This window comes from Aythya ferina, assembly GCF_964211825.1.
Source record: "Aythya ferina genome assembly, chromosome: 5".
NCBI lineage: Eukaryota > Metazoa > Chordata > Aves > Anseriformes > Anatidae > Aythya > Aythya ferina.
This window is the reverse complement of record NC_140301.1, coordinates 18448998-18464919: the sequence shown is the minus strand read 5'-3', so window position 1 is coordinate 18464919 and position 15922 is coordinate 18448998. Positions and strand designations below refer to the sequence as shown.

The 15922-nt window shown below is 37.3% G+C and overlaps 1 long non-coding RNA gene across 1 annotated transcript; it reads left to right on the top strand.

Moving 5' to 3' along the window:
- Window positions 1-10278: 10278 nt before the first annotated feature.
- LOC311437450 lies at window positions 10279-14591 on the top strand. The gene is made up of 3 exons (XR_014693477.1): window positions 10279-10347; window positions 10457-10587; window positions 14315-14591. It is a non-coding gene; the product is annotated as an uncharacterized lncRNA (long non-coding RNA).
- The last annotated feature ends 1331 nt before the right edge of the window (window positions 14592-15922 follow it).

Sequence of the window (15922 nt, the reverse complement as noted above, 5' to 3'; positions counted from 1 at the left end):
GTCAAGTTAAAATTTGAACCTGTTGGGTTACACTTCTTTCTTCTATAAGTAGGTCTGACCTGGGGAGTGACTGGCTGAACGAAAAAGTGCAGTGTTACAGCTGCTCTTTTTAGTCTCAGAAAATGAGCAGTAGCAAACTCTGGATCCCTAGATCAGCTTCTGGGATACACTCAGATGCCTACAATGAATGGTGCAATTTTCTGCACTGCACTGTCTGGAAGAATAATGTAATTTTTATATGCCAAGCATCCCTAGAATAGGCTGTGCTTGCTGTTTTTGTATATAGGGCTTTCATGACTTCTCAGCAGCACAGATAAAACTGAAGTCAGCATTATCTCACATGTTGTTAGTGGGGTAAGGGAAAAAGAGGGATTGTGACCAATGCTGTTGAGATGAAGGAGCCTTCCACCAGCTGCTGTTGTCTCGCATGTGCTCATCTTCTGCTGCAGTAGCTGCCAGATTGGCTTGCTGGTTTTGTGCTATTGTGGAGAGCAGACACATGACTATTTTGCTATTTCCTACCCTTTACTATATCTAAAAATAACACCAGTAGTACAAGCAGTCTTAGTATTAACATGTCCATAATAATATTGAGAACTAAATAATTAAATCAATATCAATCCTGAAAATGATGTACTTTTAATATAACAGTGTGCTGCTTTCTATGAGTTGATAGTGTTTGAAATTTTCAAATGAATTGAGGCTTCTACCAGGCGTTTTTACTAACAACAACAACAAAAAAAATAGTACCTGAGTACTAAGTTTTAGGAAGTTTTTCTACTGGATGTAAAAATAATGAAATTGCTACCTAGGCTGCCTTTCTTGACATGCAGCTGCCAATCGATAAGATTCGTGAAGATTCCTTTTGAGTGCCTGTTGTTATCACTTGATATGTGACGTAAACTGGGGCAAACAAGGTTCTTATTGCAAGTGTCCATTTTGATAATGGAGACCAAATGTTAAAAGATAAGAAAGAAACAAGAACTTTTTCTTTTTTAACCCTTTTCTTCCCCCCCCCCCCCCCCCGCCCTCCATCAGCAATAGCACAGGCACTCCTCAATTGCACTGGGTTCTGAGCATTTGTTTTTAGATCTGAACTTTGAATTTGGTAACATAATAGTTATGAGAAGCCAGGCACTTAGGTAATACACAGCTAATATATTTGAAGTCTGGTTAGCTGTTTTTGCTTTTTCTTCTAAGGGAAGCATAGTGATGATGTAAAGTACAGGTACCCAAGAGGTTAAACACAACTGCTATAGAAAATATCAAACATCAGCAACAAGGATAAAGGCAATACAAATTACTGGAATAAATACAATGAAGCTCTTTGTTTTCATGTAAGAATTAAAAGATATTTCCAAATGTATCGAACACATTCTTCACTACATCAATGCCTGTTAAACTGGTGACCAGTTGTGCTGGCATTTTGTGTGTGTGTGTTCTGATCGTGTCTTTGAAATAGCTCTTCTCTTCAGGTAAACCATTCACCAGCCATCAAGTGAGAACGATTTTCAGGTACATCATACGGAGGCCGTTGAATGGGAAGGTTGTTCATTTAAGTTAGATTCACACAGATGAAGCAGATGTTCGTAGCATTTTACCAGTCTCCAGGACCTTAAGGTAAATTCACAAAGTTTAGCATAACTTCCTGCACAGAATTTTTTGCACCAATTGATTTTCAATTAACCCGATGCTTGAAAGTGCTTAAGGTTGCTCCTTTCTGGTTCAGAAGTGTGCAGAGAGATTGAGAGGTTTGGATGAGTATGTTGGATTTGAGTTTAAACACACTTTAAGCAGGGTGCTAGTCTCACTGATGTCTGTAGGATTACTGTAGGATCATGTGTCTGTATTTAAGCAGTGCTCAGATGCTGTAATGAATCTGAATGCTGGGCCTGAGATCCTCCATATTAAGAAAGAAATAGGAATTAGCTGTCTGAGGTAATGCAAATCCAAGCTAAAATCCTACCATGCTCCTTTTTAATAACCCATACCATTATTTTTAATCTATTATGTACATTTTTATTTTGTTGGCCATGTTTTTACAGACATGAAGCCCAAGGCTAAACTCCTGAAGATATAAAATTATTAAAATTCTGCTTCCATTCCTGTTGCTGTAAATTTAGGCTTTGTAATCTGTGGGTGTTTTGGTACTTGAAGTATGGCATCACTGTGGGTCTATAGCGGCTCCCCTGTGCTGGATCAAGTCTCTATTTTTTTTTCTTTTACAATGGGTGAGATGTGTTTAATTTATTGTAGGAAACTCTTAAAGATGCAAGATCCTTTTTAGAGGCTTCTACAATAGCCGTGAAGCACTTATTTAATCCTATTGAATGGAGGCTAGATTTACTAGCTGGGCCAGACATGATTTTTGTTCAGGAGTCATCTTGGAGTACATCGAAGTTTAAAGATCTTTGCAGAAAAACCACGGAGAAACAAAAGGAGTAAATTTTAAAAGGAACTTTGTCAAGGAGTTTTAGATGTTAAACAGATAGAAAAACCATGGTGGCTTGACTGAAACGAGTGTTGGGTTAGCAGAATCGTTACAGATCCAGTGAGACATGCTAATGAGGCACTTTAAATGCAAGTTTGATGGAAAAAGGGGCAATTTCATACCAAAGTGCAGCAAGGTTACTGAATCAAAGAAGGTACACTTCAGTTCTGCAGATGGGAACAATGCTCCATTGTCAGATCCTTTTTCCTTTGACTTTAAACATGTTTTAACTACACTATTTACTAAATTGTACAATGTGGCTTGCCCACTGATTGAGAATTTATGACCAGAAACAAACCTGTTAGGGGAAAAAAGAAAAACTGAGTGTGATCCATACTGTAGCTGCATGAAATAGCTTGAATGGACTTAACCTGAGCACTGTGGGGGGTGCACAATATGTTTTTCAAGCCCAGGGGCCTGGGATCTGAGTTCAAATAGAATTTCGTCTTTCAATAACAATTTAAAAAAGGGAGAGTGTTTGGAGACATCTGTGGCCTCTCAACCTGTGTTAATATAGATGCCTCAGTTTTGTCTTAAAAAGCCTGCTTCAGAATCGTGCCTTGTCAACCCATCCAGCATGTGAAATTCCTCATATTGCATCATGCTTGAAATTCACAAACATCTTGTTTTACTTTCAATCATTACAGCTCTTTTGGTAAAAATAAAGACTAACAACATCAGTACTTGCTCCTACTGCCATGAAAAATCACAAACCTTTAGCTTCCGTGAAGGAGAACTCGGGCTCTTTTATAAGATCTATTGAACAGCTTTTGGGCAAGATTATTACGCACAAACACAATGAAATGGCCTATTTTTTGCCATGCTATTTGTTAACAGAATGAATAAAATTCATTTGAAGTGAAAAAAAAACAGACTTTTTCCTCATCTAGTTCAATAGAACCATGCTGGATAAATTACAGAACACGCTGCTCCCCCTTGGTGTAACAGAGCCTCAGAACTAACAGTTATAAGAAATTTCAGTTAGGGGTATTTTATCTATTTATTTTTTATTTCTGAGACTGGAATTTGCCTGTAGCAAAAATATTTTTGATTTCACGCATTGCGGAAAGTTGCTCAGCTGGGTTCTGATTTTAACCTGCAACTTCCACTGGTTACCACAGATGATCATAGTCAGAGTCCAAAACCACAGAACTAGCATAAACAGGATGCTAGGATGGAGAATCTTATCAGGTCTGTTCTCAGGCCTCAGAATGGATTTTTATGTTAGATGCCAAAAATTGCATTAATTGTTCTCCACATTTCGCTACCTTTTATTGGTAAGCTTCTAGTTCATACCTAGGTCTAAAAAGACTATCCCTATGTAGAGGTTCTCTGTGTACTTTGCAAAATGAAAAATACATGGTATCTCATTGAGGCCCCTTATATTGCAGTGCTTTTTTGCAAGATTTAGTGAAGCACCTGTATGAAGTGGGAAAGCTTTATTTGTCAATCGCAATGGAAAATGTCCATATAAAATAAAATCTATTAGATACACCATGTAGCTGGAAGAGATCAGCTATAGATCTACAATTTTGCAAACTTGGTGCTGCAAGCTGGGCTTTTGTTTTTGACCCTACAGAGCAAACTTCTGAGCTGGGTTTTCACAATGTGTTTAGGTTTGGGACCAGTAATTATGAACCTTTAATATGTATTACAAGTGAGGCATTACATCTAGACAGAATTATTGTGTATAGTTGCCTGTAGATTCATTCATTAAGTGCTTATTGCATAATTTTGTACTGTTTAAACACATTACTGGGTAAGTAACATATGACTAGAATGAAAGTTTTCTGGTTACAGGTATATATCTTTTTATCACAGAAAGTGCAAAAGTCTAGATAATAATAATGAAAACTGAAAACTAGGTGGCAGTAATAACCCAGCCATACAGCTCTCCTGTGAGTGATGATGGGATGACTCATATTTTTCTTAGGAATCCTGAGGGTGCTGCAGTCCCATACTGAATGGCTTAGTTAGCTATTAACAAACAGTTAGAAAAAGTACAGGACCAAATGTTCGTATGGGTTCATTCATTTAAAAACATAAAGTTAGAACATGATTAGCTGTAAAGAAGTAACAAGAAAAAAGTAACGAGAAAAAAGGAGTAACAAGCAGTAAAGGATTGAATATTATAGGGCAACTAATGAATACAGCTAAGCTTGTTTAATTGTTATATGCATTAGAAGCAATTTCTTTCCTAATTGCAGTGACAGGAGAGGAGGAGCTATGATTACTTCTGAAACTCTTGTGTCTTGTGGTTGTGGCTTGGGGCCAGCAAGTATTTGAAAGTCCATAAGCAGATTGCTGTTCACACCGGTGGTTATATATAGCCTGTGGGGTGGGTATTCCTCTCATGCTGGGGTAAGCTAAAAGCAACGTGAGGGAAATCAGCAGAATTACTCTGTAGAAGGACTATTATTGGCTCTAAAGCTCCCAGGAGTTCATGGTCAACACCCTCATTTATTTAGAGGCATGGACTTGAGGCTACAGTCCTAGAAGAATTAGACAGCTAAGATTTATTGGCTGACTTCATTGTTTAAAAGCAATACTCTCCTTAGATTCATACAACTTAATTGCATTTGCAAAGAAGAATGTGATGTCCTTTTCTGGTTAGCCAAACTGCTTGGGTGGCAGGACTGGGCAGAAAAGTTTGGGGAATCCTTCATCTTAAATGTGGCTATCAGTCTGATGGTATTGGATATATCTATTTGCTTTATTCCAATAAATTGTTTTGTTTGGAACTGGGTCACCTAAATATTCTCAGAATTGTCTGAGCTGCCACAAGCTCATCTTGTTTCATGCAATATTGCGGAGATTTGTTCTATGTTTGATTTGAATTTATGTAGCTCTGCATATGACAAAGATCTTTTAATATCTGCTCCTTTTGCAACAAATAGTTCTGTGCTTTGAACAATCTTGCTGTACAGGTTAAATCCAGAATATGTCAGTGGCACTCCTGCCTGTAATATAATTAAACTTGATATGTTCCTCTTGTTCTTCAATGAGAAATTTTTAATACATTCTAAGTTTTCCTGTGCCTTTTTTTTTTTTTTTTTTTTTTTGTCTAACTAGGGTATGTCTTTTATTTGTCTTTTTTATTTATTTACTTATTTATTTTTAGGTATCTGAAGTCCATTTCTGTTACTACTTCTGTCCTTCTGAACCATGTACTTAGGATGGATGAGGTCGTAACTATTGGTTATTAAAAAAAAGATGTCTTCCACATAGTATCCGGAGAATTCACAAAATATCTCTGTCTAAACCTAGCAGTAGTAGAAAGGCATTTCATCTTAGCTGTAGAACTACTCAGTAGGTGGTGGGTACCAGTCACAGGATGACTTGCTAGATAGTAGATAACAGTTAATGGTGAAGTTTTACCTTAAAACTAATCACTCCTGTTTTCCAAAGCCTCCGTTTTCATTCCTTTGAGCCATTCTTTATTTGCATAATAGTGAAGCTTATCAACCCTGTCTTTCTAGTGCTTTCTGAAAAAGTGTGATAAGATTAGTTTATTTATACATTTTTTGCATATGTTCAGGTGTTCATTATGTTAGCAAAAAATCGGTAAGTCTTTTGTACCTGAGCCAAACTGACTCTAACCACTGCCAAACTAGATCTTCTGCAGGGGTGGAAGGATTTTTGACCTGCTCCTAAGGACATGGGGAATAGGATATGCTTTGGGGTAACTTACTCATTCTGTGAGTCTCGTAAATAAGCACAGTTGGCACGCGATGTAAATTTCTGCCTGTCTTGGGCTTAGGCTCTCTTAAGCAGTTATTCCCACTTTTATAGGTATGCAGCCAACTATATATACCTTAACTCCACAGCTGAGAGCTTGCTTTTAAGCACAAAAACAAGATGTGAATTTTTGTTTATCCATATTTTCTAGGCTTAAGTGCTCTTGACGATGGATGATTGGCCTGTTCTTGCTCTTCTGGCAGCTTAGACAAAAAACTTTTCTGCAATGCTGGTAGCATGGGGTCAAACCTAATGCATACATCTGTGGACTTTTGCCCCAGCAAGTCTGCTGTCTTCTTTTGACAACAGAGCTAAAGGTCTATTGGATATGCTCCAATGTTTTAAACTTTTCAAAAAATATATTTCTACAGAATTACATTGTTGAGAGTTCCTGTTGCAATTTAAAACAAACAAACCAAGCTGCAATAGGTATAGTTATCAGCAATACAGAGAAGTTCATAGCAATTACTTTTATAACATCAGAGATCTGCTGAGGGTAATTAACATGTATTGCCTTAAGATCCCAGTACAATTTACACTTTACAATCACATCATAAATAGTAGGATATCTGTGATCTCTTTCATGTCTGTGGCTCTGCTTTTGCTTTTACTTAAGAGTGTTAACCAGATGACACTTTCTGTCCCTTAATTTATTCTAACTGCCTCCTGAATGCCAAAGCTCCTGTTGTTGGAAACCTTGTCTAAGAAAGGAAAAAATGAGCATATGTAATTTCCGGGTGAGTTTACTGGCTTGTGTTCTCTTCAAAACTCCATACAACTATATCTTGTAGAAGTCAACGTTACATTTTCCTGCAGAGGGGGATTGCAGAATCTTGCATAACAAAAGGCAGCTAAAGAGAATTCTTTATCCTTTCTGGGAAAAGCGGCAGCATCTTATTTGCAGGAAACCAAACATAAACAATTAACTTTGAACACTTGAAGTGAAAATACTGTTGGAACTGTGGGACAAAAACTAATTTAAGTATATAAGAAGAAGATATATTTCTGTGTACTATTTCTGAGTTACACTGCATAAATTAGTAAAGAAAGGTGCCTCTGTTTCAGATAGTTGTGCATGGCTTTGAAGAAAATAAGTATACTTGCCTTAAAATGCAACATACTTCATGAATCTTCTAATGAGCTCAGAACCTTGATTTACATGTCTGGAAGTCAAAGACTTTTTTTTGCCTTTCATCTCTGTAGGATCAGGATTGAACCCCAACATTAACATTTCCGTAGAAATCACTTGTGCATTACATCAAAAAGAAGTGAAAATTTTTCAGCAAAAGAAATATTTGTTTCTAAACTAGTCTTTTTTTGGCCCTGGTTCAGTGAACGTGTAAGGATGGTTTTCATGGGCACACAAATCTTTAGGGTCAGGGACAAAAGCCGTTAAAATCTTTTTTTCGTGTGGTGTAATACTAAGGTAATAATCCTGTCAATAGTGTGAATGGTGTACACTGATTGCAATGAATGCTTTATATATTCCAAGCAGGAAGGAGGCAATTCCTATTTCTATTTACAGAAACATAATCGGCATGCTTTCAAACCCTTCTGCACATGCTTTGTTCTAAGCACATATTCACCATGGTAAACCTACATGTAGTTACAGTTTTGAGAGTGGCTTTTGCAGGATTGGAAGCCTTATTTTAAATATGTACTACTTTGGCTGTTGTCTTAATGGGCGCTCTTATCTACAAAACCTTTCTCTGAGCTATACTCCTAAAGCAGTATAATATTACTAATGATATGTGTATTGGGTCTTAGCTAACTTTACAAATCTTTCATTATAAATGACCCCAAAGTCTTGTGTACATAAGACCAGCTTTACATGAAACAGTAATTCAGTTTTTCATGGACAGCAATAGCATGACAGAAGATGTGGGGAACACTTCAGGTGGTGGTATTATAGAGCTATTTCCCAGTAGAGAATCTTGCCAGGATCCTCAGGTTAACTTCACCATCTCCTGCGTATCAGGTCTTAGTGATCAGGTATGGGCAGGACGTGCAGTTATTGTTCGTTCTGAAAGGGCCCAGGTCCTCTAAAGTAATGAAAGAGCAGCGGTAGTGGAGGCTGAACAAAGTTTGTGGTATACATTCTTTTTGTGTTGACTGAACAAATGATGTTATCAACCTTTTTTTCTATTCTGAATTCTAAACACAAGCAAGCCTTTAATGCAGATCTAAAGTTATACAGGTCTAAGTAAGCCCTGTGTAACTTACTTGCCATTTTGACTAGATTTATCTCTACATGCTTAAAGTGTCTTTATAGCACTATAACAGTGGTATAAATACACTCTGCTGAGATGCTGTGTATTATGCATATCTGTTTAACTTTATTAGCATTCTTTTGTATATAAACATTACAATCTGGTCCTGAAAATGTTTCTCACTCCCCCTGGAATCTGGATTTTCAGGCTGGAAAATTGCCTTTAAAAATAAATTCAGAACACTTCATGGATTTGTCTTACACTTAGATGGTAGACTTAACATTTCTCTCATTATAATACTTAAGTTTTTTAGTATATCATATGTTCTGTCAAATTTTCCAAAAGAAGCATGTGGAAACTGTATGAGATCTATACTCGTGTATTGAATGATTATTTAGCATTGTCAACTGTAGAAGCTTCTTTTCTTCTCTGAACTGGTTAGAGATGGTAAATAGCAATCTTTTCTGGAAATATAGTGAGATTTTATATATAGTGAGATAGCCTGAGATTTTTTTATTTTATTTTATTTTCTCCAGTATTTGACAGTTTGGGTGCTGAGCATCTGCTCAGTCTCCTTTATTGCTGTTCAGCACTTTGTTTGGCTTTCAAGCAAAATGTTCCCATTCTTCATTGCTGGTGCTCTACACCTGCTTTCACTGCTCGTTTCATATATTCCTGGAAATTGGTAATTTTACCAATGATGACCTCCCAGAGAAAATTCTTACAGAATTTGATCAAGCTAGTGATATTTTTTACAGATTTCTTTAGAAACAGAGTGATATTTCTAGTAAGGTGTTCCAAAGTTGATTCAATAAAAAATAATTTAAAAAAAATAACACATACACACACTATAAAATTGACATGGATAAAAAGGCTGCTTCTTTCTTCTTGCATCAGGAGGAAATTCCTCTCTTCCCTTGTAATCCAAACACACTCATATCACTGGCCCCGTGCACTCCTGGCATTTTGCTGCTGTATGTTTTTATTTAGTATGATACAGCTCGTGGGAACCGACTCTGCGAGTGTCACCTATGCATTGAACAGAACCACTTCTGTGAACATCTTTTTAGAGGTGGATGACTTTGGTAAAGGACTCTGCTTTTGGAATATGATGTCCTAAATACATGAGTGCATTTGTCAGCAGTGCCTCTACATACCTGCAGACACGCAACCCTAGCCCTTTTTGTCAGGAAAATTCAGCTTCCACAGCTTTTACTCCTTGGCACTTTTGCTGCTCTGGATCTGCAGAAGGCAGATCAGGGGGCCTGGGAGGGACACTGCCTCCCTGCAGAACAGCAGGGCTCAGTGGGAGCTGTCACGGAAGTGAGTGCCTCTCCTGCCTGCACACTTCTCACAGCTGTTCCTGCAGGTGGAAATGCAGCCTATATGGATTCATCTACACCTCGTTCCCCTGGAATGCAAGATAGGTGGGGTGAAAGTAGCCACTGAGGGGTGGCAGGGTTATTGTGATGACTCTTTTCTGCAGAATGTTTTCTCTTAAGTGTCAATTTTCAAATGGAAAATATTTCATGTGCCACCACGTAATAGAGATACCGCAGAGTTATGGAACGTTGTTCTTGAAAGCTGTCGTGAAACAAATATATATACGAGGTTATAAAAATGTGTTTTGTATAAACTGCCCTCTTTTAGCAAACATTTCACTTCCTATAATTGTGTGCGCTTTTGTTTGAACTTATCAAATATGTGATTGTTCTCCTTCTCCTTCGGGGAGATAAGAAATCCACCCTCCGGATATGCAGAATGATGTTGTTGTAATCACTCTTCAAAGGGAGATCCACAGTAAACAAATGTTAGCTTGTCGCCTCTGCAGCTTCTTTTGGTGAGTTGCAGAACTTCCAGAAAAAAGGCTGGGACTAAGGGAAGAGGAAAAATTTAGCTGTAGAACAAGTAAATAATTTTATTTTCTTCAGCCCAGGAAAGACCAAAATTTATCAGTCCATGTAAGAACACTTACCTCAAAATATATTTATATCTGTATTTTTTTGTTTTGCCTCAGAATAGGTTGACTCTCTGAAGTTTGCCAGCATTACTACAGACCAGTAAGACTGAGAAACAAAACCATCCTACAAAGAAAAGTGCTTGGACCAGATAATGTCATAGAACATTAATTGGATTCCAGTGCCTGAGGTACATGGCAATTTTATTGTTGTTGTTATTCATGCCTGCCAAAATCACATCCTCTCACTGAAGCGGCTATGCTGGCAAAAATTTTAAATGTAGACTGTGACTTAGAGCCATCTTTTTTTTCTGCAAAGTTCCTGAACATGACCAGATCATTCCTGTGGAACCCAAACTGGTCAGCCCAGTTCAGCAGCACTAGCCTGCAAGGTTTCCCAGCTTGCCAACTGAGTGTGTTTCATTTTTGTTCTGTGGAGACCATCTCTGAGTTAAAAAGTTCAAACTTTCCACTCTTCCACTCTAGGCCTAACAAAGTCATATAGTGTTAACAGAGGTGTGGTTGCTCTTTGAGACACACAGCAGAAACTGGGCAGGGCTAGGACTGCTGCCTAACTGTGCTGAGGGTCTGAATGCTCTGGAGGGCAGATGCAGAACATCTGCGAGCATGAGCTCAAACACAACAAGCAGGGAAGTTGGTGCTTTGGTTCATAAGTTACCTATATTCTCCCATGAGAAGCTGTTGCTTTTTCACATAAATGTGAGTGTGGAGGCACGTGGCTCATTTCTGTATTCTGCATGCAGCCACACCTGTGTTAATAGGCAACAGATTTCTTCTCACAGCTGCTTATCACTCAAAAAACTGAAAGAGCAAAACCCCAAAACCATGTATAGTGCAAAATCTTGTTTGTTAACAATATGGTCTCTCACAAGAAGAGATGGAAATCTACTCTCTGATTTCTTCCACCACTTTAGATTCATGTGAGCTGGAGAGATAGCTCTGTACATCTTGTGAGTTGCTAACAGAAAGAAAATCATGGTTTATAAACCAGAGGTTTGAAATTCTTTGTTGTCACACAGTTTGAATTCCTACCCAAATCTATTCTGTAATTTTGAAACTTTTGAGGTTTGCTGATCCATAACATAATCCTTATTTCATAATATACATCTTTAAGATCACATGGAAATCAGTGAAGTTAGATGTTGCTTAAGTCACTGAAAGTTAAAACCAGCAGATTCAGATATTACAGGATTAAGCTACATTTTTTTTGCATAACTGTGGAAAGAATCATCTTTCCCTTTTTTTATTTATTTTTTCTTCCTCCTCCAGTTTTGGAGCTCCTTCTGACAATAGTAGCTGAAAAAGTGTTGTGTAGTAAATCAGCAAGAGGCAAACATTCATCACTATTGTCAACACTTAGCAGATCTCAGCCTCAGTTAGAAAAGCACTTGTCTAATTGTATTGCTGTTCATGAAAGCAGTACTTCTGAATATGCTTAATATTAGCATGTTTAAAGCCATGCTTAGTTTAAATGCTTTCCTGAATCTGGGCCTCAGATTTTGGAGTATCTGGTTGCCTCCAGTTCTGCTGTGTACATTTTAACCTGTTCCAGGTTTCCAGAATTTAAACAAGCAACTGCTTCTTGTGGTGTTTGTGCTCTATTTGTAGCAGAGAGGTGGGAGTGACACGTAAAGATTCATCTTTGGAAAAGGTAAGGAGAATGTAGAACTACAGCCATAAAACTTCGCATAGCTAGTGCTAGTACACATGGCAGCACCTGGGGACCAATGCAATAAAGAACTTCCTACATTGCCATGAAGGCTTCACTGAGAAGATGAATTGTGAAGCATTGTATTTGAGTAAGACTGTATCTTCTCTGTTTTCTAATCCTCCTTATGAGAAGTGTCATTAACATTGAACTTATTTACATTTGAAATAAGATGTATTCTAGCCAAGTATTTAAGCAAAACTACACATATCCTTTGAGTTAAGCATATACATAGGTATTTTGCAGATTACTCTAATTATTTTGCACTTCTATTTTAAGATTTGGTGCTGTACTTTGAGTTAGAAATCTTACCCAGGACTAAAATCTGTCAGCTAAAATTAAAGATCTCATGTATTCTCAATGACTGTCATTGCCTCTGCACTCAGATCAAACAAATCCACTCAAAAATATAAATCCAAGTTGATTTTTCTTGCTTTGGAAACAAAGGCTCAATTGTAGGGATCCAAGGGTGTCTTCTATTATCTAAGCATTTTTTTGCAGAATGTACATTGATTCATGTCCCTTAGCACAGTGCATTCTTTGTTTGATTTGCTTTCAACATTTTTGATGTAGATTATTTTTTTCTTTTCTGTACTAGGAAAGGTAGTTTCACTTTTCATCACTTTTCCAAAGAATGAAATATTTGTCTTTGCAAAGTTTCCAGTGGATGACAATCTGTAGCATGTTAACTATTAATTCATTGGAAGAATACTTGGTGACTACAATACTGAAATGCAAACCTTGTCTTAGTGGAATCTGGACTTCCTCTTTTTAAGTTGGTTCTGTTACCTAAAGATCAACAGATAGAAATTTTGTAACCTTTCAAAATTAGATCAACATCAGAGCACCCTCATCAAATTCACTTTTTAAGTGTTTAGTGCATCCAAATCCTGCCTAGGTCATTAGGAGATGTAGGGGCTCAGTGATTTCAAACAGTCTATTGCTTTTAAAGTGCTTTAAGATGTATTATGGATGCTAAATCTAAAGACAAAGACTAAAAAAGTTGGATTTTAATTGGTTTGAGCCAAACTTTAATTTCATTGTCCCTGATAAAATGAGGCTCTGGGAGTTATCAGCTTCTATTATGCAACAAAGATTATGAATATTGGAACACAGAATACCTTTACATAGTTGCATGTTTTCCACTTGTCTCTACGTTTATGAAGGAGCATATGGCTACAAATATCCATTCTCAAACAAATTCCATTGCACTTGCATAACTTTAGCTGTCGCATTTAAAATTTTCCTAAGAATCCATTTGCTTTCTTGTTCTCACTTTCTTCAAATACCTCATGTGTACTTTTGCAAAATTAACATGTGTAGACGTTTTATTCAATATGATGGCTTTATCTTCCTTGTGCTATAATTCTAGCACAAAGAAAAGTGAGGAGGCTATTTTCTTCATTATAGTAAGAGAATCTGTTCAAAGCTTAAATTTCACATACCCTTTATGATTAGGCTTGCAATATCTTGTGTGGTGACTACTGACTGATACTGCAGGAAAAAAAAACAGGGGTACCTGTTTGCATGTTTACCTGCCATTTTGAATAAAAATCTAAAACATCTGGGAGTAATTAACTGGAGTGAAAATCAAATTTGCCAGTCCTTCTTAGGAAGCAATCAGTAAAAATAATACTAGTGAGCTTTGCAGTGGTTTGAACTCACAGTAACACAGGTTCAGTTCCAGGAACCCAAAATGCAAATACTTGTAACACAGTTTCGTGGTCATTCCCGTGTTCTGCTGTTCTCACACCAGGAGATCTCTCAGAAGCAATTTCCACTGAAAGGCGTTTCTGAATACCTCCACCCTTTTCAGAGTGGGGAAAGTTACAGGTGTACATATTGTACAAATGTGCTGCCAGAAATAATTGCGTGTGACAGCTTGAAATCCACGATCTAGTTACAGTACCTGGCCAGATCTGCTATGGACATAATACCACATGTTTTGGTTGCATGCCAAAATGTTCTGTGAATTCCACCATCTTCACAGACATTTAGCTAAGTGAAAGTATGTATATATACCTATGAGAAATAGGGTTTAGTTTATATAAGACATAAATAAGATCTACAATAGCAAGGATAGACAGCACATTGTTAAGTGCAGAAACCACAATCACCAGAAAGACTTTGTTGTATTTACTGACCCAAACCACAGGAATTCTTTCATTGCTTTCTCTCTATTCATGCAGGTACCGTATCAGGATGGGCGAGCTGTCTTCAGCTAAGCAAATTAACCTGTTGAGAAACAAAAGAGAATGCAAGTTAACAGGTTCTGATTTTGCCTATGAAAATGAGCTTCAGATGTGAGGTTGCGATCTATGTAAATTAAATGTAACCCCTCAGTATCAGAAGATAATTCCACTTGGGCCACTTAAGGACAAAAAAAACGTGCTAACGGTCCATGCTGCAACACCAGATTAAGGTACCTATTGTGTGAAAAATAAATAAATAAATAATTTTACAAGCTTTTCTGTCCTCCATCTGTTACTTGAAATTAGAAGAAACAAAAACTCTAGTGCAATGATTTCTCTCTTTCCTTTCACAGTGCTAGCTTGGAGCTGCCTTTTGCCATTCAAGTTTATTGCTTTCTTGGACTTCAAATTGGTTTCTTCTGAGTGAAGCAAAGATTGTACTGACCTAAATGTCACTTGAATTAATGTATTCTTGTTTCATTCTTTATTTTTCTCTTGGAGCCACTGCTAGCTTAAATTACCTTGTATTTCAGGGCTTGAAGACAAGGTCACAGTTACGCAAAGAATTAGAACTGTGGGACATTTCAAGTTTGCTTTCGGTATTTCAAGAGGAACACAGAGATTCCCGAACTTACAAAGCAAAATAACTATATCAGAAAATGGCACATAAAACCACTTGCTTAGTGATGTATTCTTCAGTGAAAGTGAGGGGGAGTGACTAGCCAAGCTACATAAAGAATAGTGTGTAAATCACAGCCATGGCTGGAGAACTCCTTGACCACGAGTAATTCTGCTGCTAATTTTCATCTTTTTTTATTTTTTTCTTCTGATGAACATTCCATTCCCTTTGCAGAGACCACAGACATCCTGCCTCTGCACATAATACTTGGTCTGTCAGCTGTTTGTGAGTGATATATTGCAACAACTCAGTATGCACTTCTGCTGGTTCGAATCATGGCTCTCCTGGCAAGTTTCTAAAATCTTCAAAGAAAAGCAAAATATTAATGTCTAGTATCCAGAAATATTCTACAGGGAGAATAGGCACAATTATTAAAGTTCACTTTCAATGAGTGTAATCAAGCTGGTTATGTGTTCATGGCAATTTTCCTGGAAAACAAAGGCAAGAGGTACTATTCTCATATTAGCAGAGCTTTTCTAAAAGGTGGACTCAGATATCTTGTAGCATTCTTTCACTGGTGGTATTATTCTGTGCTCTCTGCTTTTTCAAAGTACATTGCTACTTTTGGTCTTATTCTTGTAGAGTATTAACAGAGCACGTTCAGCTATCATACAATCTTTCCATGAAATAAATAAACAGATAAAATGACTAGAAACAGCTAAGAAGGAAAAGAGAGGCATATAAACCAGATAAAAGGAGATGCTTTTGCTTTTTGTCTTCTGTTTATACTCAGTGTGTATTTGTTCACTTACTGTCTAGGCCTCTTCCTTGTCCCTTGGAATATAATTTAATTGATCATCAGCCTGATGGCTCCTCATGAGATAATTCTACATTAACTATGATGCCTAAATTCACTTTCTGTTCTCAACTTCCACCACTTAAAAATGACAAACTTAGGTGTTTCCTGTGTTATCCAGAATTATAGC